At 44.9% G+C, this 27789-nt stretch overlaps 1 protein-coding gene and 1 pseudogene across 1 annotated transcript in view; one reads left to right on the top strand and one right to left on the bottom strand.

Moving 5' to 3' along the window:
• LOC147726371 (A disintegrin and metalloproteinase with thrombospondin motifs 12-like) overlaps positions 1 to 27789 on the top strand; it is a 1277451-nt gene that overhangs the window by 40190 nt on the left and 1209472 nt on the right. The gene's annotated exons all lie outside the window — the stretch shown is intronic.
• Positions 8456 to 9804, bottom strand: LOC147726373 (uncharacterized; annotated as a pseudogene).

The following is a 27789-nucleotide window of genomic DNA, read 5'->3' as shown; positions in this document are numbered from 1 at the left end:
TGTTGTGTATTGATTCCAAATTTGCAGGCTCTGCAGCTGCTGCATTTGTAAAACCCTAATCGGGGTGGGAACCAAGCTTTTTTCATAGAGAGTTCGGGGCAAGGTTTAGAGATTTGCATACGTAGGGAGGGTCCCCTCTGAAACGTAATATATGGCCGTGCTGGTAAATGATGGGATAATACTGCATCAGTTTTGAGTATAGGCCAACTCTTGCTAAGAATAGACCGGATTTTTCTATCCTGGCCACTATATGCAGTAATATATCTAATAGGAGATTCAGCCGAACCTCCTATCGGGACCTCATTTACCTCAACTGGTTTAAATAGGGTTTCCCTCGCTCTTGTTTTAATTTTATTAACCACTTTCTTAAGTATGTTTTCTCTATATCCTCGCTCCCTGAATCTGTCTAGTGCTTGGGCTGTGCATGTATTAAGCTCCTCATCGGTGCTACAGATTCTCTTCGCATACCGGGGCGCTGCCATAGATATATATATATTTTTTAACCTAAATTACTCAAAAACCACTGGAGCACATATCTTGAGACATAGCAAAGGCACATCGGGCTACCAGTCCCTACAATTTTGCCAAGTTTGGTGGAAATCCATTCAGCCATTCGGGCTAAAAGTGAGGTCGACCGCCCAATGGAAATTAACATGGGGAAAACACGTTTTCGGACCCCCCTTTTATCTCGGCCCCCGCTTGACGAATCCCCCCTAAACTTTCAAGGAAGGACCGGAGCTCCGCGAGGCAAATTTGGAAATTTTCAGGCAGATTCGTCAACCAGCGCCAAAGTTATTCGAAATAGAATTTTTAGATTTTGCATTGAAAAAAATCCTAACTATAACTATATATATATATATATATGCCAGTTCAGGCTGAATTTGGTGTTTATAAACAAGAGGTATACAGAGTGTGCATTGAAGAGCAGTTGGAAGAAGGAAGTAAAGCAACATTTTGAAAACATGCAGAAACACATACGTGCAGGAATCTTTGAAAATAAATAGTTATCCCAAATAGATATATCCACTGAAAATTGAAGGAAACTGTAGTAGGCCAGTTCTCCTCGGTCTTAAGTGGAAGTGAGGTATCTGTTGCAGAATTAGTTAGAAGGCAGCAAAGATAAGCGATGGTGGAGTTAACCTATAGCAAGCAGCAGGTAGGATTAAAGTTGTTTTGCTTGATTACAACAGGTCTTGCAGACAGTGCATGAAGGCCCAGCAGCACCAAGTGACCTGGAATTTAACTGGTACCCCGCTGTTCCCAGTTTTCAAGGTCGAGGGATCGACAGTTCCAGAGTCCGCCAGAAATCTCAGACTCGAGGGGAGCAGACAGAGATATTTCATCTCGAACGGGCGTGAAGTCTCACATTTGACTGCCCCTGCTCTTCAAACTTGCTTGGGAGGACTGGCTGCTCTACGACCACCCGACCCTCCTGAAACGGGCACTGACCTATTGTTTTTCCAACTCCCCCACGTGTGCACGCCCACCTTATATGACCCTATCTAATATCATGCAGCCCGCTCCAGCGAACAAGCAGAATGTAGCAGATCTTGGCGCCTGCATCATTTCCAAGGCAAGGTCTGTGCTCGTAAGATAGAATCTAAGCAAAATGAAATTCCCTCTACCATATATGTTTATTTTGCATTATCCAGGTCCAAGCTTGGAAATGAGCCAATTTCACTGCTACTGGCATGGTAAAATAAAGAATGTATGAGGGTTCAATGGGCCCCATTGCCACTACACTTGCTGCTCAATTGACGAAAGCATTTGAACAATAAAAGATAGATTTGTAAATCCTAAATCAGCAAGCTCTTATTTGTCCCTTTAATTTTGCAAGTAAATTCTGCTCAGTCTCTCCCTGGTACCGAGGAGATGTGCTCATAGAGGCTGCATTACCAGTGAGACCTGTTTATTTATATTTCACTTTAGGGCTGTGGCCTACGATTAAATGTGATATTTCCTATATTTTTGCATTCTCCATTAGATAAAAGTGTATAAATATTTCCTCCTGCAGCAATTAATGTAGTGAATACCTCCTCAAGTCAGAAGCATCACAAGGATGCCATGGAGCTTGTGCAAGAAAGAAAAATAGCCTACTTGACTACTGCAAGGCTAGTTATACACCGCATTTATCAGGCTTCAATGGGCAAGTAATTGTAATTGCATTTATATAGCTCTTACTACCCCTGACGGCGTCAAGGTGCTTTTTTAGGGCTCTGGGCCCCAGTGCTACTGCCCCTGCTGCACCAATAGTATTTGTGTTTTGTGTAAAAGGCTCCTTTTGTACAGTTGTCTCAAACACACAAATGAGTCCGCAAATAATGACAGGATGCAGGGCTAATGATACTCTCTGCTTTACTGAGAGTGTGAGCTTCTTAGGAGTAAGAATGTGTTTACGAGTGTCATGAGGCTAAACTCAGTTTATGTTTGGCAATGGTCGAAAAATGGGTAGTGAGAAGAGTGGGTAATTTGGAATGGGACAATGCAGAAACTTACCTATGAGTAACTTCAGATGTTTACAAAGAGATCAGTGGAACACCAGCAGCATGATGAATTCGATGTGCAAGACAGCAGCAAGGATGTTAAAAGGCAGTAGCGACAAGGTGAAAGGTGGAAACCAGGAGGTGGGAGGTGACAGCCAGGAGACAAATGGCTGTGAAAAAGCTCCACTCTCACTGCCAAGTACTTTATGCTGCTATGGTTCTAATTGGAGGAATGTCAGTGCTGATACTTATGCAAAATGATTGACTACTCTGATTCAGTCCTCCACTCAGAGAGCCCTATGTGAGATGGCGACGGTATTGAAAAGAAACTGAAGTAAACATACTTACTTTCGAATAACCAATGGAAGGAGAAATTTTTCTCTGGAACACTCTCCCCAAGAGATGTTGTCGGCCCCCCACTGGGGGGTTGCACTACAGTTTGATGACCTCTGCTGTAGTGGGATATAGAGTTTATGTTAGCAGCTGTCCATGCAAGCACTTCTTGGAAAGTTAGTATGTCATCCACTGCAGATACTCTTTTTGGAGACTGAGGCAGATATGTAGGTGTGTAAGATGTGTGAAATACATGTGTAGCAAACCATAAAAAAAATATCTCACCCAAAAGTGATGTATGGACGGTGGAGTTAACCTGTAGTAGGCAGCACAAGCAGCAGGCAGGACTAAAGTTGTTTTGTTTGATTACAGCAGGTTTTGCAGCAGGCGCATGCGCAGCTGACTAAGCTTGACCTAAAAAGGGTGCTTTCTGGACCAAAGGCAACCTTTCTGCCAAATTTGGTATAATACCATCCACCGGTTTGGGCTGTAGTCATGCTCAAAATCTCTATGGGAATTAACATGGGAAACTCACTTGTTTTTACCCCCCATTTTTCTTGACCCCCACTGGATGAATCATCCCAAAACGTTCCACTAGAATCACTGGCACAGTTTAAAAAAAAATTGGTGAAGACTTGTCAAACAGTGTCAAAGATATAGGCAAGTTAAAAAACGCATTTCCTATGGAAACATGGTCCTAAATAAAACTACCTACTGGGGACTTCCAGTAGGATCTGGATATATATTTCTATATATATAAATATATTCACTGAAAAAACCATAGGTTTCTGGGACTTTATAGTTAGTTGGACAGTTTTCTCGTGCAAAACCATGGCAATTCCCCTGTTATAGTTAGTTCAGCTAATTATAACTTGCGCACCCGCAATGCACTGCAGATGACGTCACATATTACATCATCCATGACATGGTCAGTGACATCACTGATGACATCTCAAATGACATCACTGATGACATCATCCAGTGACAGTGTTTTTCTTTAAAGTGTAAATATGTATTATATATATGCCAAGGTGTATTGAACAATGAGTGTCTGGATGGAGGATTTAGTAGGTGCGTGACTGACTGTTTAAGTGAGTGATTGTACTGAATGCATGGGTTAGTGACTAAACTGTGTGAATGTCTGTATCTGTCTGTTGTTGTATAAGTTGCTGCATGGGTTGCTCAGTAGCTACATGAGTGTCTATATGGGTTATCGATTGGTTGCCTGAGTATTTGTATGGGTGCCTAAGTGTGTGTGTGGGTGGAAGGGGTATGACTGTGCATAGATGTTTGAGTGGTTGATTCACTGTGTGTATGGGTTCAAGAGTGCATGTGGAAACAGCTGTATGGGTGGGTGAGTGTGTGCATGGGTATGTTGGTGAGTGAATGGATATCTCAATGGTACATGTCCAAGTAACTACATATGTAAAAGGCAGTGTATGTGAGAGTTGAAGTATATAAATGACTATACGTGAGAGTCAGTGATTGTCAGAGTGGCTGTATGGATGAGTGTGTACTTGCATGAGTGATTGTATAAGAGAGTAAGTATGCTTTTGTTTCTGTTTGAATACGTGATGTGGTGTGTGTATAACTGTATTGATCAGTAAATGGCTGTGTGATTGATTCTTTGCATGACTGACTATGTATGTGAGTAACTCTGGATGAGTGGTGGTGTGTGAGTGCATGTATAGGTGTATGAGTGCTTATGATAGTGTTGTATTGATGAGTGACTGCATGTCTGTGTGATTGTATGGGTGAATGACTGGATGTGTGTGTAGACCTAGGAATCAGTGAGTACGTATGTAGGAACAGGTATTGGTGTGTCAATGGGTTTTATAATGTTAGTCTGTATTTTACAGTGGGCATATCAAAGGTTATATTAGAGTGTGAAGAGGTGCATCAGATTTTCACATGGATGATGTCATCAGAGATGTCATTTGAGATGTCATCAGTTATGTCACTGATTATGTCATGAATGATGTAATATGTGACGTCATCAGCAGTGCATTGCCGGTGCGTGAGTTATAGTTAGCTGAAGTAACTATAACGGGGGAATTTCTATGGTTTTGTATGAGAGAATGTCCAACTAACTATAACGTTCCTGAAACCTATGGTTTATTCAGAGAATTTCAAAGGTTTATTAAATGCTAATTTCTAACTTTAACATGCCTGAAACCTATGATTTTTTCAGTGAATTTCGAAGGTTTTTTAAACGCTAATTTCTAATTATAATGTTCATTAAACCTATGGGTTTTTTCTGTGGTTTTAAATTATCATCCCATTCTCAACCTGGTGAAAACTTTCCAGGGATAGCTTCCGCGAAAAAAAACGCCACAAATGAGAGCGACAACTAACGCTAATGATATGCAGAGTAGGCGTTCCCGTGCAAAAATAAAAACAAAAACACCACTTCCCGATATTTTCAACGACCAGCTAAATCTGCGATGCTATCCAAAAACAGGCAAAAAGCTGTTTTGGCAGTAAGAATTTAACATCAGTTTTTTACTGGTGTAAAGCAGGACGACTACCTACAGTATGAAAGGGAGCCCAGTCCAGAGCCACATCTGACCACCAACATATGTCATAGAGCTACTGATCATACAGCTCCAACACCCAAGAAGGCCACAACACCCACCACCACCACCCCCAGCACCTCTCCCCGGACCACCGAGGCAGCACAGAACAGGACAGCAGACCTTCCCAAGACGGCATGGTCCCTCAGCCACACAATAGCTGAATTTTGGGAAATGTGGCAACCAAGTATGTGTGAAGGACGCAAGTCACCCATCAATAACAATGCACACACTGCCAAGTGTAGTGGTGAGGTGCACACCTCTCCATGTGTACACATACTGCTGGTGCTTGTAGTGTTGTGGACAGTGGACACAACCATGTTACCTCAGGCAGTGGGGAAGCCCTCAGTCATGTAGCTGTGTCATCCCCCCTGTAAGCGGAAGCGGAGTGGGCTGGTCCAACGTACACCACTCCAGTGTAGGAGTGTGAATAAATAGGCCGGGGCTCTGAATGTGGTTCACTTCTGAAAAGGCCAACGTGTCTGGCACAGCGGCGGCCCTCACCCTGCCACAAGGCCGCCACCGTGACCGCCGGCCTCCTTGACACAGGCACCCTGCAAACCCAGCGGCACAGCACCACAGAGTTATGTCTGTACAGACTACTACCTTCAATGTACACTGCGGAGAGCAGGGATCACAATTCAGATCGAGTCGCGATTGCAGATGATGCTGTCAAGTAGGCAACAGGCATTGCTCCCAGTGCGGCCCGCCCCGACCACACATCATCACAGGCTGCCCACACGCTGAGTGCTTCAGGTGCCACTAACTTAGTGCACCACAAGTCATCGACATGTAACCTTATTAAGGCATAATTCATTAGACAAAAGACATTGCTACCAGTGCGGCCCGTCCGGACAACACAACATCGCAGGCTGCGCACACGCTGAGTGCTTCAGGTGCCACTAACCGTGCAGCTCAACTGAATGCCACGTGGATGTGGGCCCTTGCTGACAGCTGCCTCTGGCCTACGCTGCGGTCATCAGGGCTCACAATTAAAATTGAGTCTTGATTCATTAATTGCGTAAGTAAGTAATTCTTTATTGCTCAGTTAATTAAAACCATTGCAATCAGCATACTTACATGTAGGTGAACTTAAAGTAAAATTTTTGTCTAATAAAACATTGCTGTCAAACATTTCGGTAAAATTAACTTAAAAATGTTCTGAGAACTACTTGAAGCTAAAAAAATATATGTTGCAAGACGTTAGGCTTTCGCTTATCTAAATGCTAAGTCATTGTGTAGACAGGAAGAGTCTTTATTCTTGTCCGTACGCAATGGTCTCTTGGAGCAGTTATGCGCAGGACCTTCTAAGGGATGTGAACAAATAAAAAGCAAGCCCATAGACTCCCTGCAGACTTTACAGATTCTTAGGAGTTCGTGATCCGTCAGTGGTGATCGTGGGTTGAGTTTGTGGTAGGGGCTTACTGGGGCAGTAGTCGGGGTTAAATGTTGTGTGGGTTAGTTTCTTTCGGGCTCTCCCTTCTGTCATTCTGCTTATTTTTAGCTTTTTCTAGGAATTTTACCAGAAGACTTGCTAATTGGATGTTTTTTCCATCGAAGCATGCTTTGACTGCCTGCCGGCATGTCCTTATTCCTAGTTTCTTTAGGGTTGGCTTTAGATGTTGTCGGCGCTCCTTGTCCAGACCTTTTCAGATGCATATTAAGGGAAGGATGTCTTCTTTTGTATCCCCACATAATCAACAGCTTGATGGCGTTTGTGGCCGTTTCCATGGGGGAAGATGGATTTGTGATGGGAGGATGCCAGCCTTAGTCATATGAATTTCTCCTTTGTAGACCGTGTGAAACCGGCTCCTAAGTAGCTTTGGCATGAGCTACTGGTGTAGTTTTAGATGACAGTCCACCCGTGTGCCCTTTTTGTTAATGCAGCTTTGTCCTCTATTAGAGACATGATCCTTACAGATTTATTTGCTAGTTGTTTGAACAAGTTATGTGAGATATTACTCTTCGAAGCGTCTTGTAGCTCCAAAGTTTCTATGGAATGCTTTAGATAGGTTGCAGTAGCACTCGTGTTTCTCCCTGATAGCTCATTCCAGAGATGGTAGTCCATGGATGAGGCATCGGCTCCTCGTATTTTATGCCAACTTTTGGTATAGGCACCCATTCTTTCTATTCCTTGGTTCCTCAGGCCAAATTCAAGTCTTATTTGTGCTTGGGAGGTGTATTTAGACAGATTGAATAACATTTGCATTGCCCTGGCTGTTGTGTTATTCAGTATCTCTGCGTCCCTTCCTCTGAGGTATTCACTTCCGTAGGTGATGGCCGGTGTTAGTTTTGCTTGAATTATTTGTAGGAGTGGAGTGAAACTGCGGCCGGATACTTTCTTTTTGAGATTTCTCAGTGCAGCCGATATTGTGGTACCTCTCCTTGATATTGCTTCCTTCTGAGGGAGGAATGTCCCCTTTCTGTCAACAATTACACCCAGATAGTTGTACTCGTCCACGGTTTCCAATGTTAGGCCTCCCATTTGCCAGAGAAATTTGGATGTGGCCGTCTTCACATTTATTCTCATGGCTTTTGTTTTGGAGAGGTTTATGCTGAGGCCATTAGTAGCTGCATGGGTGTATGTTGTGTTGCTTAGGTGTTGTAGCGCTATCGGCGTCTGGCTAATAAACACGATGTCATCGGCGTACATCAAGTTTGAGACAATAAGTCCTCCTAGTTTTAGAGTGTGAGGGTTGCATTCGTCTAGCATTGGAGAAAGATCCGACATAAAAATGTTGAAAAGGGTCATGGCTAGCAGGCACCCTTGTTTGAGGCCCTTGGTCATCTGTACTTTTCTTGACAGGCAGTCTCCTGAGCCCAGCTTGATTTGTACTCATGTGTCCATATGTAATAGCATCAGTTGTGATAGTAAAGTTGTCGGCATTTTCCTGTTGGCCAGCTTTTCCCATAGTAAGTTTCTGTTGATGAATGCTGAAGTGAAGTCAATGAAGCATACGTAGAGGGGTAGGCTGGCGAGTTTGGCAGATTCTATTAGGAGAGTTAGGGCCAGAATACTTGTTGTTGTTCCTTATTTTTTCCGAAAGCCTGTCTGGATGATGGGGATTAAGCATTTTCATTTACCCATTCCGTGAGCTCCTCTAGTAATAGACCAGCATAGTATTTGGCCTCGTTGTCGATTAAGGCAACAAGTCTATAATTTTTTGGATCGTTTTTGCAGCCTTTCTTGTGAATTGGAGCTATTATTGAGCCTTTCCATGAGTCAGGAATTTATCCAGTTTCAGAAATCTGTTTGAATAGTGGCAATAGGGCTGCTGCCCAGTATTCCGGATTTCGTTTGTACAAGATGGGAGGAATTCCATTGGGGCCTGGCGCCCCCTCTGTTTTTCCTTTTGCTATCCTGCTTATAATTTGTTTTTCTGAAAAGCTCATTTATGTTGGCTCTGTTGGTTGTATGCTGTCTGAGGTTTTTCTATTGCGTTCTGATGGCTGCTTGGCAGAGTTATTTGTTGTTATATTGAAGTGGAGCCGTAAATATTCATACCAGGCTTCTTCAGTGATATGAGAGTTTATGCTGGGTATTATTGAGTCCTGGAGGTCGTTCACTGTCTTCCAGAATCTTCCACTGGTGTTGTTTCCTTTTGCGTCATGGAGCAGCTTAGCCCATAGGTCTTCCTCTGCCTCCCTTTTCAGGTTCCAGATTAGTTTCTTCTTGATGGATTTTTGTTTTTGCAGTTCCTTTTGGGCTTCTTTGTCCGGAACTTCTCGGTATAGTTGCCGCAATAGTTTTTTGATGTTTCTCTTATGGATCTTTAAGGTTATGTTCTGTTTTATTTTCTTGTCTTCCTCTTCCTTGTTATGAGAACTCTTTTTGGAGCGTGGTTGGTTTTGATATTCCAGGTTTGTGAGGACCGTTTTTGAGCTTGTTTGGGCAGTTCCAAGGCTGCTGGTAAATAATTCCCATTGGCTTAGATTATCTGTCCGGGACTCCATGCTTTTTTCCCACAGTTTTTAGCTTCTTTTTCAAAACCTTCCAAGTTATGCGTTTTGCATTTTATCCTTTTTTGTATAACCGAGTATGATGAACCCACATTAGCTACTGGTAAGGTGGCCGCAGCCCCATAGATATCAAGAGTGATCTATTGCGGTAAGTGGTAGCTGGCTGCGGTTGTTCCTATTCGAAAGTCCAGAATTTTGCCAAACAGTTGTAGAGATGAGAATGTGAAGTCTATCGTGGAGCTTGCCGTTGCGTTGTGAAAAGTGGCTGCCCACAGGCTGTCATTTATGAAACGGCTGTTTAGAGCTACAAGGTTGAGATGTTCCACATCTTTCAAGCTGTCTCTTGACAGTCTGTTTTGTTTTCCCTATTTGCTGGCCACCTGTTGGGGGATTCCCCATATGTTAAAATGTTCTTCTAGGAGTGTGTCTCTTGGCTGGGGCCCGCCTAAGTACATGCTAAAGTCTCCTGTTACTAAGAGGTTGGTTGTTGACTCCTCTGACAGTATCTTTGTTACTTCTGCAGTCAGTAGTTTCATCCCGGCTTTTTTTTTCCGGGGGTGAACATATACGTTTAGCAGTGTTAGCTTTTGGTTTTGATCTTTTTCCCCTAATTCCAGCTCTATTGTTTTTATGCTGTTGTTTCCTGACTGTGTAGTGTCTTTGCTCTTTATTTCATTTATGCTCTTTATTGAGGTGTATGTTGTTTGGCCACCTTTTGAATGGCCATATTTGACATTTCTTGTAGCGGGTATGTGGTATGCTTTGAAGCCCTGTATTTGGTACGGCTGATCCGACCAGGTCTCTTGAAGGGCAATTATAACAAATTTCTGGAGGTAAAGTAGAAGCTTTGTGTTGTCTGCTTTATTTCCTAAGCCGTTTATGTTCCAGGAACAAGTTCTTAGTTGATGGTTTTTTGGAGTGTTTTGTTGCGTGCTTTGTCATTTCTTCTCAGGCCTTGTGTTGATGGTCCGTGCTACCCAATTCCAATCCTTATCTCTGATTGGTCCTTGGGCTTGCCTTGAGCTCAGTGGATATATGTCTATCTGTGAGACTGAAATGCTTCTGGCCCCTTTCAGGACACTTGTCCTTTTCTCTGGATTTTGTTTGTTTTCAAAGCAGTCGAGTCTCTCTTTTTGTGCTTGGCATAGTGGTTCTGGGTATCCTGTTTTTTCCTGTATTTTTAGGCAAATCCTCCATGCTTTAAAGCATCTTTCAAACTCCATGATTCTTTCAGTTATTTCCTGCGTGGCCCATGTGGTTTTGGTTACCTCTTGGTCAGACAGGTGACTATGATGTACAAACTCCACTGATTCAAGGTTGTTTGTTTTTAAGTCCTCAAGGTTGCTGATGGTGGACAATAAGTGTAGTATGTTGCCTCGGTTGAGTATATCCCCTCTGCCTCTTGACCTGTACTCCAGGATAAGTAGGATTGTGCCTTTTTCAACTTCCTTGTGCTTATGGTCCCGTTGTATGTGTTCTTCAATGTCTGGTTTAACCAGATTCATTAATTGCATTACATCCCTAAAACGTACATAATATCCTTTTAGTATCCATGCTTCAAGAACTTGTTTTAAATCAGTTACAGCTTTAGTAGAATGACCAAATTCATCTTGCAAGTCCAAACGGGCACTGAATGACAGTCTACAGTGCGGACAGCAGAGCTCACAGTTCGAATTCAGTTTTGATTTATTAATTGCAGAGTGAACTGTACTCTATGTACTCAGAGTTTGTCAAGAGGAAGTGACAAAAAGCATTCCTCAATGTCTGTGCTGCCTACTGCCTTCGATCTACACTGCAGACAGCAGGGCTCACAATTCAGATTGAGTCGTGATTGCATATGACGCAGTCCAGTAGGCAACAGACATTGCTCCCAGTGCGGCTCGCTCGGACTACGCATCATCACTGGCTGCGCACAAGCTGAGTGCTTCAGGTGCTACTAACTGGGCAGCTCAAGGGAACGCCACGTGACTGTTGGACCTTGATGACTGCTGGCTTCGGCCTACACTGCGGTCAGCAGGGTTGACAGTTCAGATAGAGTCCAGATTCCAGATGATGAAGTCCAGTAGGCAACAGACATTGCTTCAAGTGCGTCCCGCCCAAACTACGCATCATCGCTGGCTGCGCACACGCTGAGTGCTTCAGGTGCACTAACTCTGTGCAGCTCAAGTCAACGCCACGTGGCTCTGGGCCCTTCCTGACAGCTGCCTCTGGCCTACACTGCGGTCAGCAGGGCTCACAATTCAAGATTAGTACAGATGCAAATTGTGTAAGAGAGTATAATCGGTTAAGAAGACTAAATGCTCCCAATCTGTGCAGCTAAAGTCAATGTCACGTGGCTATGGGCCTTTGCTGACCCCTGCCTCCAGCCTACACTGTGGTCAGCAGGGCTCGCAATTAAAATTCAGTCTTGTTTCATTTATTTCAGAGTCCAGTAGGCAACTAACTATAATGTCCCATAAACCTACATATTTCGACAATGTAGCCCATACATATTTAATATTTTGTTCCATACGCCCACACTGCGGTCAGCAGAGTTCACTATCCGGATCTGAATCATATGGCCCCCATAAAGATTAATCCAATTAACACTGGTGTCAACTTCCTATATCAATCGACACAATGTTGCCTACATAACATACAACAGCAGGTCGCAAGTCAAATCTCTGCTTCTCTCCTCTTAGAATTGGCACCAATGATCCTGCCGTATCTCCAGTTTCGCATTTCACTTGTTTAGGGTTTTAATCTTCACTTTTCCTCTTAATTAACGCTTCCATAATATAGCAATTCCCAACTTCTTATTCAGCGTCTGTGTTTATGGGGGCCATATGATTCGGATCCGGATAGAAGAGTTTTCTCCAGGTCCAAGGATATTTCAATTTACTTATCAAACTAAAGGAGTTCCGTAGGAATATCTCATTCATGTAGTTTTTGCTGATCCCTGGGAGCTGTGCATAGTGTGTTGATATCTGACAAGGTCCTGATGTAGGTGGTCTAATACCCTTTTATACCACCGAAACGCACGTAGACCCTTTACTGAGCCCCGTGCTCTAATCTTTTACAAACTATGTTATGCAGAGGTTCCGCTAGTCATCTGGTTGCATCTACCATGTACAGATTTAAGGTGTATGAAGTTTTGTGAGTGTGTGAATGTGTATGATTGGGTATGAGATGTATGTATTTATTGTACACAGTCCAGGGACAGTGTTGATTGTGTTTTTTCTATAGGCATGTTTAAATAATACTGATTGGAAATGATTATATTTATTGTTTGTATTTGTTAAATCTTTGACTTTGAAAAAATAGAAAAGAGATCAAAATAAAAAAAAGTAAGAAATGAAGTGAAAAGAAATGAAATAATAAAGTGATATGAAAAATAAAGATAATGGGAAAAATAATTTCTTTGTTTATTTCACTGTTGTGAGATTTTATATATTAACGATTGATAAGAACTACGTCTGATTGTAAAGTATATATAGACTACTAGCAGCCCGCCCCAGCGTTGCCTGGGGTAGAAGGGGGCTGGGGGCTGCATTTCTGGTTTGCGTGCTCTCCCGCCCAGGCCCCCGCCCGCCACGACATTGTCTGTGTCCCGGACAATGTTGTGGCGGGCGGTGGCCGGGGCGGGAGAGCACGCAAACCTGAAATGCTGGCTTCCCCTACCCCCGCCTGCCCTGACATTCCCCAGCAGCCCGTGCCCCGCCGGCCCGCCCCGACCCTGGCTGCCCCGGATTCTTACCTTGCCTCTGCTGCTCACACCGCCGGTCCATATTTCTCCGCTCCGCCGCTCTGCCTCTCACCACCTGTCCGCCGCCGCTCCTCCCCGCGCCATATCCACCTCTCCGCTCCGCCGCTGGCCTCACTTCACCGCTCCTCCCCTGCGCGCCATGTCCGCCGCTCCTGGGACGCTGCTCCTCCCCTGCTCCTGATGTGACGACGCACAGTCGCGGCCGGCGCTACTTTGGGGGAACTACTTTTTGTAAAAATGTAACTTTTTATATAACGTTTATTTAAAAATTTTTTAAAGCCTATGACCATCTACACACCCTGCCGATTTCAACGGTGTATCGGGTGTGTAGATTGGCGCTGTGGTTCCCGAGTTTACCTTGCCTAAAGGTGCAAGTTCTCTCTTTATAATAGTAGTATATATGAGGGAGGATATTTAGCAGTGTATTGGTTCTTTCCCTTCTTCTCCCTAGGCTTCAATTACTTCCAATAGAGGGGTTCCCCTATTTTGCGCAGTTACACCCACACCACACCCATGCAGCACAGGCGTCACAGGACATGTTACCCTAAAATAAAAGGTGCCGGGCGCACGTGCTCGACGCCATTTCCGACCTCTCTTGGGGTGTATCCGTGTGGTGTGCTTGTGGGCCTGGGGGCCCAGGGGCCTATGACATCACATTCCGCCGGCCCGGAGGTGACATGATGGCGTCCGCACCATGTTACCCAAATATAGAGGGTCCATGACTTTTGGGGCACAGACTTGGTAGCACCGGATGCACTGCGTCCGGCACAGGCACACCACCTGCTAGACTGCAGTGTAGGCCTGAGCCATCAGACAGCGGGGGCCTACCGCCACGTGGCATGGCCTCGCTGGTCACAGAGTTAGTGGCACCGCAAGGGCTGAGTGGGTGTGCAGCCTGCGATAAAGCCGGGTGGACAGGTATGTTCTCTGTCATGACGAAATCAAGACCCAGCACCAAATGTGAGACCTAGTGGCCTGCGGAGTGGGGCTGAATGATATAGAGGGTGCCCTGTCCGTGGGCCCCGGGTTTGGGGCTTGCAGCGGCATGTGGTGGGCCATCTTTTCTACACGCAGGATGCGGAAGGTGAGCATTGATGCCTGGATGCGCAGGGGCGGGACAGCAATGAAGGTGTGTGCAGTTGTATGTACTCTGCCATTACTGATTCTATACTGTGTTTCAGATGAGTGAGCTTGAGGACTGCAGTATGTTCTGGCACGTGCTTGGAGACACACCGGTGGCAGAAAGGTGAGCAGTGGGCCTGGGTGCGCAGGGACGAACAGTCACCTCTTGGCGGTGGGAGCGGATGGTGTGCAGCAGCCTGGGTATGCAGAGGCAGGCAGACACCTCTGAGCAGCGGGAGTGGATGGGGTACAGCAGCCTGGGTGCACAGGGGTAGGCAGACACCTCTGGACACCGGGAGTGGATGGGGTGCAGCAGCCTAGGTACGCAAGGGGCGGGACAGCGATGAAGGTGTGTGCACTTGTATGTACTCTGTCATTATTGATTCTATTGTACACTCAGAAACACTGAGACTTATGCCCAAGAGTTTGGGGAAATTACTTACAGTCTCAAGAGAAGTGCTCGTAACCCAACACACATAACCACCAGTAACAGTAGATGAGACCCAATGTCCAGAGATGGATTCCCATCAAAGTCTTGTTAATGATCAATATTATCATATGGTCATCCAAAGGTAGGACTGGTTCGTCTCTAGATCATTGAGACAGTATGCATGCCCCATGAAAGACAGGGTTTTGACCCGCAATTACTCGTAGACCATGTGTATGACCATTAAATGGGTGTACAGTTCACTCAATAGCAGACCCCTAGGTTTATTTTTGGTTTTTTATGTTAGATAGTAGGGGATTATAACCTGGGCAGGTCTTAAAACATTTCCCTGAGACCCTCCTATCCTCGTTGTGTTGTATGTATTACTGATTCTATACTATGTTTCAGATGAGTGAGCTTGAGGGCTGCAATATGTCCCGGCACGTGGTTGGAGACACACAAGTGGTGGAAAGGTGAGCTGTGAGGGTTTTGTCTGCAGTGTCTGCACTCATTCTCCCTCTCCATCTCTTTCTTTCTCTCTCTCACACTCTTTCTTTCTCTCCTTCTTCCTCTCTCTCACTCTTTCTCTCTTTCTCTCTCTTTCATCCTCTCTCACACACTGTTTCTTTCTCTCTCTTTTTCCTCTCTCTCACTCTTTTCTCTCTTCCTATCTCTCTCACTCTTCTCTCTCTTCCTCGATCTCTCACTCACTCTTTCTCTCTGTCTTCCTCTCTTGCTCCTACTTTCTTCCTTTCTTTCTCTCTCTCTCTCACTCTTTCTCTCTTTCTCTCTCTCTCCTTTGATGGGTGCATGACGCTCAATCTTATCTTGCTTTTTGTCTTGCAGGCTGTGATTCACAGATTGTCAAGGGATGACACGCCACGACTGCACCCACTTTTATTATTATTTTTTTTTAAATAAAATGTTTTATATGTAAATCTATAGATGACTGAGATTCTCATTTGCCCAACCTCAGTTCTGGCGGCGGAGGTAGTATTCCACCCTTCTAGAGGGAGAACACATGTAGTTACTGCTTTACCCGGTTAAAGTTAAACTAGGCTCCAGCATCACAAAATGGATGCTGCTGCCACAGACACAAGTCTGACCTCCTGCAGCTGGACGAAACTACGGCAAGGGAGGCCTGGACAATAGGTTTCCTTTCTAGAGGGAGATTCTAGCACCTACCCAGACAGCCTGTAGTGTATTGGGGCAGGGTGGGTTCAATGGAAAGATGCTTTTCCAGACACTGCCTGGGGCACACAAGGTGCTCCATGCATAGCCCGGTTCAAACCAGTTCCTGGGGCACTCCAGCCCCAGCTCTGGCTCGAAACTGGACAGAGGGAAAGGGGTGTAGCCACCCCCTTCCCAGGTTCCACCCATAGGAGGGACCTAGCAGGTAATCCAGCCCCTTAGTTTAGTATAAAGATAGGAGCTGTGTCTAGAGACATTAGATTATCCTGAAAAGAAACTCTGAAATGAAACTCTTGGATCTTCGACGTTCCATATCGACTGGAAGACTGAAGACATCTCCCTTGTGGTCAAGGAGTGACCATCCTGTTCAAACAGGCACCACCAGTAAATTGCTGGTTTGCTTTGTTGATGCTCCCGCTGGAACCCGAAGACTCAGTGACTCAGGAACTAGACTTCTAGACTTCTCTGACTCCGATCCACATCCACAACAAATCCACTACAGGGCCCCAAAAATCCTCTGAGGGGGGTGGGTCCCAAACTCCTTCCTCTAATATCAAGAAACCTTATTGTCATGTATGTAAGCAACCTGGCCATTGGAAAACTGACAGCAGGTGCCCAAAGGCCAACGATAAGGAAAATAGTCCTCCCAATAAAATACTCCAAAACCTCCTGTTACTACTAGTAGTAATCGCCCATGTGGTGGGAGTACCCCCAAAACTGTGGCTGGGTATACTTGGGGAACTCAGGTGTACTCTGGCCTAACCAGGTCTCCTAATACGGAAACTCTAGTCTGTGAGAATGGCATGGGGTTTACCAATTTCACTACTTGTCCCAATACCTTGGGCAAGTACAGACAGGAGCCCCAAATCAATGGTCAGAAAGTTGAGGCCTTTAGGGACACATGGGCTAGCATCAGTATTGTGACTGAGAGACTAGTCCCCTCAGAACAACTTTTACATGGGTTCACATACCAGGTGACCAATATTGATGGAGTGCAGAGAGATCATGCCATGGCAGTAGTAAATCTCAGCTGGGGAGGTGTCACTGGCCCAAAGAGAGTGGCAGTGTGTACAAACTTGCCTATGGATTGTCTAATAGGAAATGATCTAGAGATCTCAGGCTGAGCTGAGACAGAAAAAGAAATCCATTCCAAAATGGTAGGCCTGCTTGAAAAGGTTGTTAGGGCTGTGATGGTCACAGCCCAAACTCAAACAGATTTTTGTGTTGTGAAGCCGGGAACTATGGATCACTCCACTCAGACAGAGAGTATTGGGTTGGGGAGGAAGAAAGGTCTCCCTCCCACCAGACATTAGGTGAGGGTCAGCCTCCTCAGGGAACTGACCCTACCCCTTGTGAAAGAACCGCCCCAAAGGTAGTCAGGCCTAGCCGGGCTGAGCCCCTGATGTCAGTGGACCCTTCCAAGGTGGGACCCAGTCTGGAGCAGGTAACCTGCCCCTCTCTACCCTGCCTCAGTCAGCCCAGGACTGTAGAGGTCAGGGAGGCCAGTGGACCCCAAATGGCCCCTGTCCAAAGGAACCCCCCATCCGCAGATTAGGGGCACCAAAGCTAGCAGCCCTAGCCAGGTGAACATTCCAAAAACTTCTGATGGATCTCCCTTCCCCTTAGGTAGGAACCTCCCCCAGATGGACTCTGTTGGGCACAGCCAAAAATGGGACCTGGTCGCCCCAAACCTGACCTGTCCCTCCAGTAGGCCAACAAAAGGGACCCAGCCTCCAGCTGTAGGTAGCCAGAGGTTGACCCTGAAAGCACAGTGCAACTTAGACATGGAAAGAAAGGCATACATGGTGGAAAGTGATTGGAGGAAGCTGAGCCCTACATTAGTGGAGCCTCACTTCAGTACTCCATCTCAGCACCAGCCTTTGACTTTGCCAAAACACACCACAGGTAGAGATTCCCTATGGTGGAGACCCTATGATACCCTTAGGGTGAGGGATTACTTAGTGGATCATGAGATAGGGGGTAACCATGCTAGTGCAGGTACTTCCTTATATGGCCACTTAGGCAATATAGGCTTACCTGGTCAAGGATAGCCTTATCTCCTTTCGTTTAGGGGGGTTGTGTAGGAAGGTGGGTATCTGACTATATGGTTACCCCAACTTTTTGCCTAGTGTTTAGCTGTTTTTTACTTAGTTGGCCTGGGATCCTGCTATTCAGGGCTCCAGACTATCTGCTCCCCCTGTAAAATGGACCCCATGTACTTTAGGTACATACCTAATTGGGAATTGGGTCACCTTTGTGAGCACCTGTATAGTGTACCAAAGGTACCAAGGGCATAGGTACATCCCAGGCCTACCAGGGGCTGCAGCATGTATTATGCCACCCCTGGCTGGCCATCTAAACTTACACCACAGGCTGATCACTCAGCTTGGGCAAGGTGGTGTAATCACCCCTTCCTTAGATATAGTATACCTATATCCAACCTTATATATAGACACATATATACCTATAAGTCACTCCTATGGCAGGCCTTGACAATCCTGAAGGCAGATTGCTTGGTTTTATGTGAGAGGGTGCTCTAGCATGAGCTGAGCTCTTCTGCAGCATTCAGAACCATGCCCTTATAGCTGTTCTATGATATAGCCATACCATATACTCTTAAGTGCATTATAATCCTCGCGGTTAATGCTAACTTTGGTTTGGTTTTATCAAAACATGTTGTGTAAGGTGTCAAATACTTTGGAATACTACCCCCCCCCCGCCAGTTCTGGCAGCGGGGGTAGCATTCCACCCTTCTAGAGGGAGAAGACATGTAGTTACTGCTTTACCCGGTTAAAGTTAAACAGAGCCTCAGCATCACAAAATGGATGCTGCTGCCACAGACACGAGTCCGACCTCCTGCAGCTGGACGAAACTCCGGCAAGGAAGGCCTGGACAATAGGTTTCCTGTTGAGGGAGATGATAGCACCACCCCAGACAGCCTGTAGTGTATTGGGGCAGGGTGGGTTCAATGGAAAGATGCTTTTCCAGACACTGCCAGGGGCACACAAGGTGCTCCATGCATAGCCCGGTTCAAACCAGTTGCTGGGGCACTCCAGCCCCAGCTCTGGTGCGAAACTGGACAAAGGGAAAGGGATGTAACCACCCCCTTCCCAGGTTCCACCCATAGGAGGGACCTAACAGGTAATCCAGCCCCTTAGTTTAGTATGAAGATAGGAGCTGTGTCTAGAGAAATTAGATTATCCTGGAAAGAAACTCTGAAACGAAACTCTTGGACCTTCGACGTTCCATATCGACTGGAAGACTGAAGACATCTACCTTGTGGTCAAGCAGTGACCACCCTGTGCAAACAGGCACCACCAGTAACTTGCCGGTTTGCTTTTTCGACGCTCCCGCCGGAACCCGAAGACTCAGCAACTCAGCAACTCAGCAACTCAGGAACTGGACTTCCAGACTTCTCCGACTCCGATCCACAGCAACGCTGAAACCCATGGCGGACACGAGAGACGTGGGTCCGGACACCCTAGACTACCTGCTCTTTGCTAACCTTGCAGCTTCTGAGGTACCCTCGAAGTTGTGCTTTGGGGTTTGAGAAGCCCCAGACCCGAGCAGCATTTGCACCGAAGCTCAGCCCTCCACACTCCACGAGTGCCGCGTGGGGCCTGCGCCTGCATTTCAGCTCAACACGTCTCCCTGGTTGCTAGCCCATTGGCTAGTGAGCCCTACAAAGACTTCCTTTTAAAACAACACCACTTGCCTGGTTGCTCCGGGCTTGCTCCAGCTTCCCTGCAAAGGAGAAGCTCCCCAGACTTTGCTGGTCTGACCTGAAACCAATCTTCCCATTCTGTGTGGATTACGTTTGCCAAGGCTTGTTGGATCCAATCCGGATACAGACACGGCAGTCAACAAGATCTTTTGTGGGTCAGCTCGAATCCAGCACTTGGTTGTCATCGATGCATCCTGGTCCTCGTGGCTGCAGAGACAAGCTTCACCTCTTCACCTGATTGCATCTCGACATCGCCTGGTTCCTTCCTGGTTCCTTCCTGGTCACTGGCTAGTGACCCAGACTCTGTCCCCTCTGCTTTCAGGTTCTTCTCATCTTCAATCCATCCTTGGATCCACCCGGACACTTTTCTTCTGGTCGCCTGCAGCACTTCTTTGCAGCTCTCCATAGGAAACAGCGACAAAACCCCACAGGAAAAGACACCTATGCACCCGGTAACTCAAGTACTCCAGTGCTCCTGTGGGTGTTAACTATCCAAGTGTCCTAGTTTAACAGGGTTTTACCGTAGTCCACCTGGAAGTGTCCTGAATCTACTACTTTGTAACTTTTACGTTCCCATTCTAACTTTGATGGTAACTCGCGTGTGTGTTTAGACACTGCACACGCCTCCCGTGGGCCTCCTACTTCCAATCCCTTACTTGTTCAGTGTAGCCCCCGCGATTCCCTAGGCCCTAGGCCTATTCACTATTCCTGAAGTGGTTCTTATACCACTCACTTAGTATATGGTTTGTGAGGCCCCTAGGGCAGAATTGTATTTGTGCAACTTATAGTATGCTTAATGAGTAACTTGTAACGTATCTAGAATTCTGACCTCATAAAGAGTGCAGAGGGGTTGTGTTAGTAATAAATACATATATATTTGATATATACCCTGTGTGGTGTCCTTTCATTTGGTATTCAAGGGTTTATAATTGATAAAACAGCTGGCTTCACATGCTCTCTGAAATTTTAGCCTAAGACTGTTTTATCCATGCTACCACTAGAATAGCTGGTCTATAAGGTTGACTTTACAACCATCACCATAAGGGTCGTTTGGACTGGTGCAGGTTGCCCACTAGAATACTGGACATCATATACCTGGCCAACTTCTCACACTCAGCACCTACTGAACAGATTTGCACCATTTTACAAAAGGTTACTTTCTGAAACAAGAACTACCTTTTTGCCAATTTTGGTGTTATTCCGTTCAGCAGTTCGGGCTGTAGCCTTGGCTAAAATTTCCTATGGGAAATAGATTTTCTGACTTTTATTTTTCGAATTTCTCAGCCACTCCTGAACGGATTTACACAGTTTAAAAATAAGGTCGCTTTCTGAACCAAGCGCTACTTTTTTGCCAAATTTGGAGTCATTCCGTTCAGAAGTTCGGGCTGTAGCCTTGGCTAAAGTTTCTTATGGAAATTAACATGGAAAATCACTTTTCGGGACCCCCCTTTTTATTCAGCACCCGCTTGACCAATCACCCCCAAACTTTCAGGATCCGACCTAGATAGACCTTATTGTTGGAGAATTTCGCAAAGATTTGTCAAACAACGACAAAGTTATTAGCAAATCAAAAAATGCTTTTTATATGGAAAGTAGGTTCTAACTATAACTACCTACTGGCAGTAGGTATTATATAGATATAGATATTTAGGACCATGTTTACATAGAAAATGCGTTTTTTTTTCTCTTGTTTATATCTTTGGCACTATTTGACTAATCTTCAAAAAAACTTCCCAAAAATTGTCATAGTGAGCATTGTTGCTGATAGAATGTTTCGGGGTGATCAGTCAAGTGGGGTTGACAAAAAAGGGGGCAAAAATGTGTGTTTCCGATGTTAATTCCCAATGAATCTTTAGTTATGCCTACAGCCCAAACCATTGGGCGGAATTACACCAAATTTGGCAGAAAGGCAGATTTGGTAACGCAGATCAAGCATCCAGTTATTTGGTGTAAATCCATTAGTAGTTGTTGAAAATTTTAAGAGAATCAAGATAATGATGTCTGTGGCCACAGCTAATTCATGAATATTAGCGAGCTCGTGCAGGAAAATGCAAAGCTCTGATTAGTTGCTAACACTTCAACCAGGAAGTGCTGGAAGCCATCTTGGGACTCGGCTTCCGCTGAGTCCCCCCAAAAAAATTGTTTAAAAAGGGGGGAGTTTAGTAATATCCTGTCTGCCTAAATTTGGTCATGCAGTCTCAGAATCACCCTGCCAGGCCATTAAAGCATTTGCAGCTAAATTTGTGAATTCACGAAAAAATAAAAACAAAAACAAGCATGGGATCCCATGCTTGTTTCGAAAAGGGCCCCTGGGCGGGCAGGTTCTGGGGCATTTTATTATAAAAGGAGGGAGGCACACGGGGCCTATGTTCTGAGGCTGTGTGAGCCCTGGAGACCCCCACCTCCCTGTGTCTTTTTTAATTTTGGAAGGGGGCAACGCAGACCCTTCTCCATAGCCTGATATAAGGCACATCCCCCGGGTTAAGAGGTGGGGACCGCGCAGACCTCCTTGGGCCCCGGGGACCAACACCTCACTGGGGCTACATTTTAAATGCTTGAGGGACCCTCATGGATGCCTCCAAGCCCTGAGGACCATCCCCTCCCTTGGGCTTAATCTCAAATGTTTGGAGGGCTTTGCAGACTCAACTGAACCCCAAACACCACCTCCTCCCTGAGGCTCACTAAAATATGGAGTGGGGGACAGCACAAACACCTCATGTCACAGGGACAGCCACCTTCCCAGGCCTGTCTTTTTATTTAAAGAAGGATTGGGGGGGGGGGCGTTCGACCCTCTTCTTGGGATGTTCTTGGCCCTAGGGACCACCACTTTTCCCAGGAGCCAATATTATACCTGGGGTCCGCCACCCCCCCGCAGGCAGACTCTGCCCACTGCCAAGCAAGGAAGTACACGAAACAGACAGACAGACAGGTAGCTGCATGCTGGCTCCCGAAGGAGGTGGAGAGCTAGCTGGGACCACAGGGGCCTTGAGGCTCCTCTCATGTCCTGGGGTGAAAATAGTAGAAACAGGCAAAATAACGGTGAAAATGACAGAAAGAGATAGAATAAACGTTGGAAACGGGAAGAAAGAGGCAGAATAAAGGTCAGCAACAAGCAGAAAGAGGCAGAATAAATGTCAGTAACCAGCAGAAAGGCAAAATAAAGGTAAGAAATTAGCAGAAAGGGGCAAAACAAAGGACAGACATTATAGAAAGAGGCAAAACAGAGAAGCTAGCAGAAAGAGGCACAATAGAGGCAACAATTGAGTAGCAAGATAATGAAGATGAGAAATGACCCTAAAGAGGCAGTATAAAGGTCAGAAACAAGCATATAGAGGCCAAATAAAGGCAGCAAACTAGCAGAAAGAGGCAAAATAAATGTCAGCAACGAGCAGAAAGACCCAAAGAAATAGCGAGAAATGAGCAGCAAGTGGCAGAATGAAGGTCAAAATAGAGCTGAAAGAAGCAGAATAAAGTTCAGAAACTAGCAGAAAGAGGCAGAAAAAAGGTCAGCACCTAGCACAACGAGGCAAGATAAGGGAGAGAAATAAGAAGAAAGAGGCAGAATAAAGGACAGCAATGAGCAGAAATTGGCAAAATTCGGGTCAGCAACAACTAGAACGAGGCAAATGATCAGGAAGATGCAAATTAAAGGTCAGGAACGAGAAGAAAGAGGCAAAATAATGGTGAGAAACCAGCAGAAAGAGGCAGGATAAAAGTCTGCAATGAGCAGAAAAAGGCAAAATAAAGGTTACTTACAAGCAGAAAGCGGCAGAATAAAGATCAGTAACAAGCAGAACTAAGCAAAATAAAGGTAGGAAATTAGCAGAAAGGGGCAAAACAGAGGCCAGAAGCTAGCAGAGAGAGGCAAAATAGAGGTAAAAAATGAGCAGCAAGAGGCAATATGAAGCTGAGAAATGAGCATAAAGAGGCAGTATAAAGGTCAGAAAACGAGCATAAAGAGGCCAAATAAAGGTCAGCAATGAGCAGAAAGATCCGAAAAAATAGAGAGAAATGAGCAGCAAGAGGTAGAATGGTCAAAAAAGGAGCTGAGAGAAGCAGAATAAAGGTCAGAAACGAGCAGAAAGAGGCAAAAATAAAAGAATTAAAAAAGTCAGCAATGAGCAGAAAGAGGTGAATGATCAGGAAGATGCAAAATAAAGGTCAGGAACAAGAAGAAAGAGGCAAAATAACTGTGATAACCCAGTAGAAAGAGGGAGTATAAAGCTCAGCAATGAGCAGAAAGAGGCAAAATAAGGTCAGAAGTGACCAGAAAAATGGCAGAAACTGAGCAGAGAATGAAAACAGGGAGCACTCAGACACCCACCCACCCACCCACTCACAGACCCACTTAAACACTCTAATGCCAACTAACAGATCCACTCATAGATTCACATACCCACTCACAGACTTACTGAGGCACTCATACACTCACTACACACTCACTGTCAAAGGCTAGTCATTTCCTTTTGGAAATAAAATTTAAAAAACCTTAGAAATTCACGTAAAAACCTATGGTTATAAGTGATATTTCAGAAAATAACATTTAAAAAAACGAAGAAATTCACAAAAAAACCTAAAGGGTACAGGGGCGTTATAGTTAGGAAATAGAATTAAATAAACCTTAGAAATTCACTGAAGCAACCAAACGTTACAGGGACATCATAGTTTGGAAATTTAGTTAAAAAATCTTAGAAATTCACTTTAAAAAAACAAAGTTTACAGTGACGTTATGTAGATTTTAATCATACAAAACCATTGAAAATCAGCGGTTAAGGTCAACTAAGCTAACTGTAACTTACTCCTCCACAATGCACTGCTTATGACCTTACATATTGCATCACTCATGACACGGTCACTGACATCACTCATGACATAATTGATAACCTCTCTGGGTTGAGATTTCACCTACTTCATGAATATAATGGGGTAGGTCACAGTTCGTGACCCACTAGGATTTGCTACCATTGCAAGGATGGTGGCCTGCTGGGGTCAGCAAACCACCAGGTCTCCGATTGCTCTTAAAGAAAACAATATTTTTTTATTTTAATGCTGCCCATTTTCCTTATAAGAAAACAGGATATGACTTTAAACATAACAAATTAAATGTTTTAAGATTAGACAGTGCTCCATGGGGTCACTGCCTACTCTTAAAAAAATATTTTATCCAACATTCACCTTTGTGAATGGGTTATCGCCAACTTTGAGTTTGTGATAAAGTACATATGTTTTGCCACCACATTTCAGTTTCAAAACATTAGTACACACCATTATGGTTTGGTATTTGAAAAGGATGCCCTAAAAATGTCTCTTCCAAATCCCAAATGGTCATTAAGTCACAAACCCAAAATGTGTTTATGTAACTTGGATATGATACATTAGAAAAAGCCTTTTTGCATTGGCAAGTGACCTGATTCTGAACCCCTAGCCCTTAGTTCCAGTACTCCCTCCTGCTTATAATTTGACAGAGAAGGAGGAGGTGATCTAGAAAAACGTCTTTTCGGGCACTGTGACCTAAAATCTTGAATGAGCTGCCACTTAATAATAATTTCACGTTAGTGTAAGTCTGACAAACATCCCTCCTCAATCTATTGGGGTCTCTATACCGAAAGCAAAAGCCAATTGCACATCCTCTGGCTAAGTATGAACAGCAGGGGCTGTTTGGAAAGAATAATGCCATGGTGGAATGTCTTCAAGATAATGGTGCTGTGGCACCAGTTCACAGCTGGATTGACTGAAATATTATTGTCAAAAGCTTGAAAAAACTTCTTTTTATACCATTTCACTGGAAGAGCATACTGGCTGGAGGCTTAGGTGACTCTTTACAAAGGCATTTTGGAGTATGTAAAAATGTACTCCTGCAGTTTTTTTATTTGCTCAATACATTTGTAAATCTACAGCAAAATATCCAATTAAAAGTGCAAAGAGGGCACAATCCTTTCTATTTGTACTGGCCATTTATCATTATTTAAATTTTATTGACATTTTAGATGGTTTGGGACTACTTCCAAACACATTGTTATTGTTATTGTTATTGTTATTGTTATTGTTATTGTTACTTTAGCTTATATAGCGCCATCTCACCTACAGGTCTCAAGGCGCTTATGACCAAAGGAGCAGCCAGGAAATCTCTAGCAGAAAGAAGGGAAAGAGCAATAGATTATATAGATCCAAATGCTTCTCTAAACAAAAGAGATTTTAGCTGTTTCCTAAAGCATAGGAGGCTAGTCTCTTTCCGAAGATAGTCTGCCAGCTTATTCCACAACAGTGGAGTCTGTATGGAAACATGGAACAGTATATAAAATAGTATATCCGGAATATGTTGTTTACAATCTCTGCAATGCCTTTGTCAATAGGCCCTTAATTAATTTATTAAACCTTTATTTACAGAGGCACATTTTCATGAATATTAGATCCAGTGAACCTTTTATGTGATGAAAGATTGAGGATTGCTAGGAGCGCGTGCTTGTCTTCATTCAAGGAGGAGATTAAATATTCTCTGATGTCAGCCATCTTAGATTGAATTACTCTGGCTTGAAGCTGTTGTGTTGCCATGCCTGACCGGGTCCCGAACTTTCGGATCAGGCATGGCAGAAAGAGATGTGACGAGGCGGCGCGAGCTCGCGCAATAGTAAAAAGGGCAGCTGCAAATAAATAAAAACATGCCCAAAGATCACTTGTGTTGGCGCCTTATTTAAGAAGCGCGCAATGCGGAATCTGGCGAGGAGGGTGGGATGAAAATTCAACCCCTCCAACTGCATGCTACAGCCACAGGAGAAAATTTGCTATTTTTAATACAAATGAGCGCCGTCGATCACCTCTGCGCTGCAGTCCTGGAAAGGACCTCCTGTGAGAAGAGTCCCTGAGGACCCAACTGAAAAAAAAGAGAGAAAAGGGGCACAGCATTGGGGTATTATCTCTGGCTTTCACCCCTCCAACTGGCTTATAGGCATCACGTCCGGCGGCCATTTTAGAGTCAGGCGCTCCCAAATTAACCCATTGGCTTCAGTCCGGCGGCCATTTTGAGGTCGAGCAAAGAAGAAAAAAAGGAAAAGAAGCACCCTGAGCCTGCAAACATAGATTTTGAAGTCTTGCAAAGCTGTAAGAAGTGTCAAGAGGGACAGTGAAGACAGCAGTGCATCACCATATCCACCGACCTGACTCCACACAGAATGCAGCACTAGGTCCAGCTTCAGGTGCACCACAAGGCCCCATACTATTGGGGGTATCACTCCTGCGGCACCCCGAACAGCTAATACTGACTTCTGAAAACAGCATGGGCCCCAAGTGGGAAAGCTGGTTAGACGATTTAGAACACTTTATGAAGGGCTCAAGAGTAGATGATTCTGACCCTCAACTTATAGCGTTAAAGAATCTAGAGGGGAAAGACGTTGGACAAATAATCAAAGAATTACCCCCAGCAGACACATTGTCATATACAGATGTGAAGGACGCATTGAACAGGAAATTTCTCCACAAACGCAACTTAGATTCCCAAGAACGCGTTGAATCCATGGATGATTTCATATCACGACTAAAGCGTCTGGCGTGATTTTGCGAGTTCGACAACTTTAACACTGAGGACGCACTTCGCTTACGCATCATCGAAGGATGCCAGTCCGAATCACGTCGACTACTCAAAAAGCACTACTCGCTCGACGACATTGAAGAACTCACACGCATAAATGACCATGCTGAAGAACACGCAAAGAAAATGGAAGCCGGAAAAACATTAAAGAAAAGAAGGAACAAGCCCTTCGAGTTCAATCCCAGCCAGAACCAAGACGTGGGTCAGATAATCGGAGGCCTGACAAACTCATGAGCTCGTCCCACGGTGGGACCAGAAGCAATAGAACCCAAAAACAATCGCTGCACTGCTACTGCTGCCGCCTAGAATATCCACACACCGGTACCTGCCCAACCCTGGGCCAGCAATGCAATCGATGCGGCAGAGACAATCACTTTGAAACCATGTGCCAAACTAGGCGTAAAGAAGCTAGGCCAGTCAGAAGAAGTGTCGGGACACCTCACCACGCGAGGGTGTTGCATAGCAGAAGAGACTCATCCGCATTAACTCCCAAATCACAGGACAGTGACGAATATGTATGCATGGTAGCAGACCCAGACCGGCTGAAGAAATACCCACAACTAGATATTCAAATGGGTACCTACGCCGCTAAGTTTGTCTTGGACGTGGGAGAGTCAATGAATTACATTTGCACAATGGAATATGA

The sequence above is a fragment of the Lissotriton vulgaris genome, chromosome 3_1 (assembly GCF_964263255.1).
Source record: "Lissotriton vulgaris chromosome 3_1, aLisVul1.2, whole genome shotgun sequence".
In the NCBI taxonomy this organism is placed as follows: Eukaryota; Metazoa; Chordata; class Amphibia; order Caudata; family Salamandridae; genus Lissotriton; species Lissotriton vulgaris.
The sequence above is the reverse complement of the archived record's forward strand: the minus strand, read 5'-3'. Positions and strand labels throughout refer to the sequence as shown.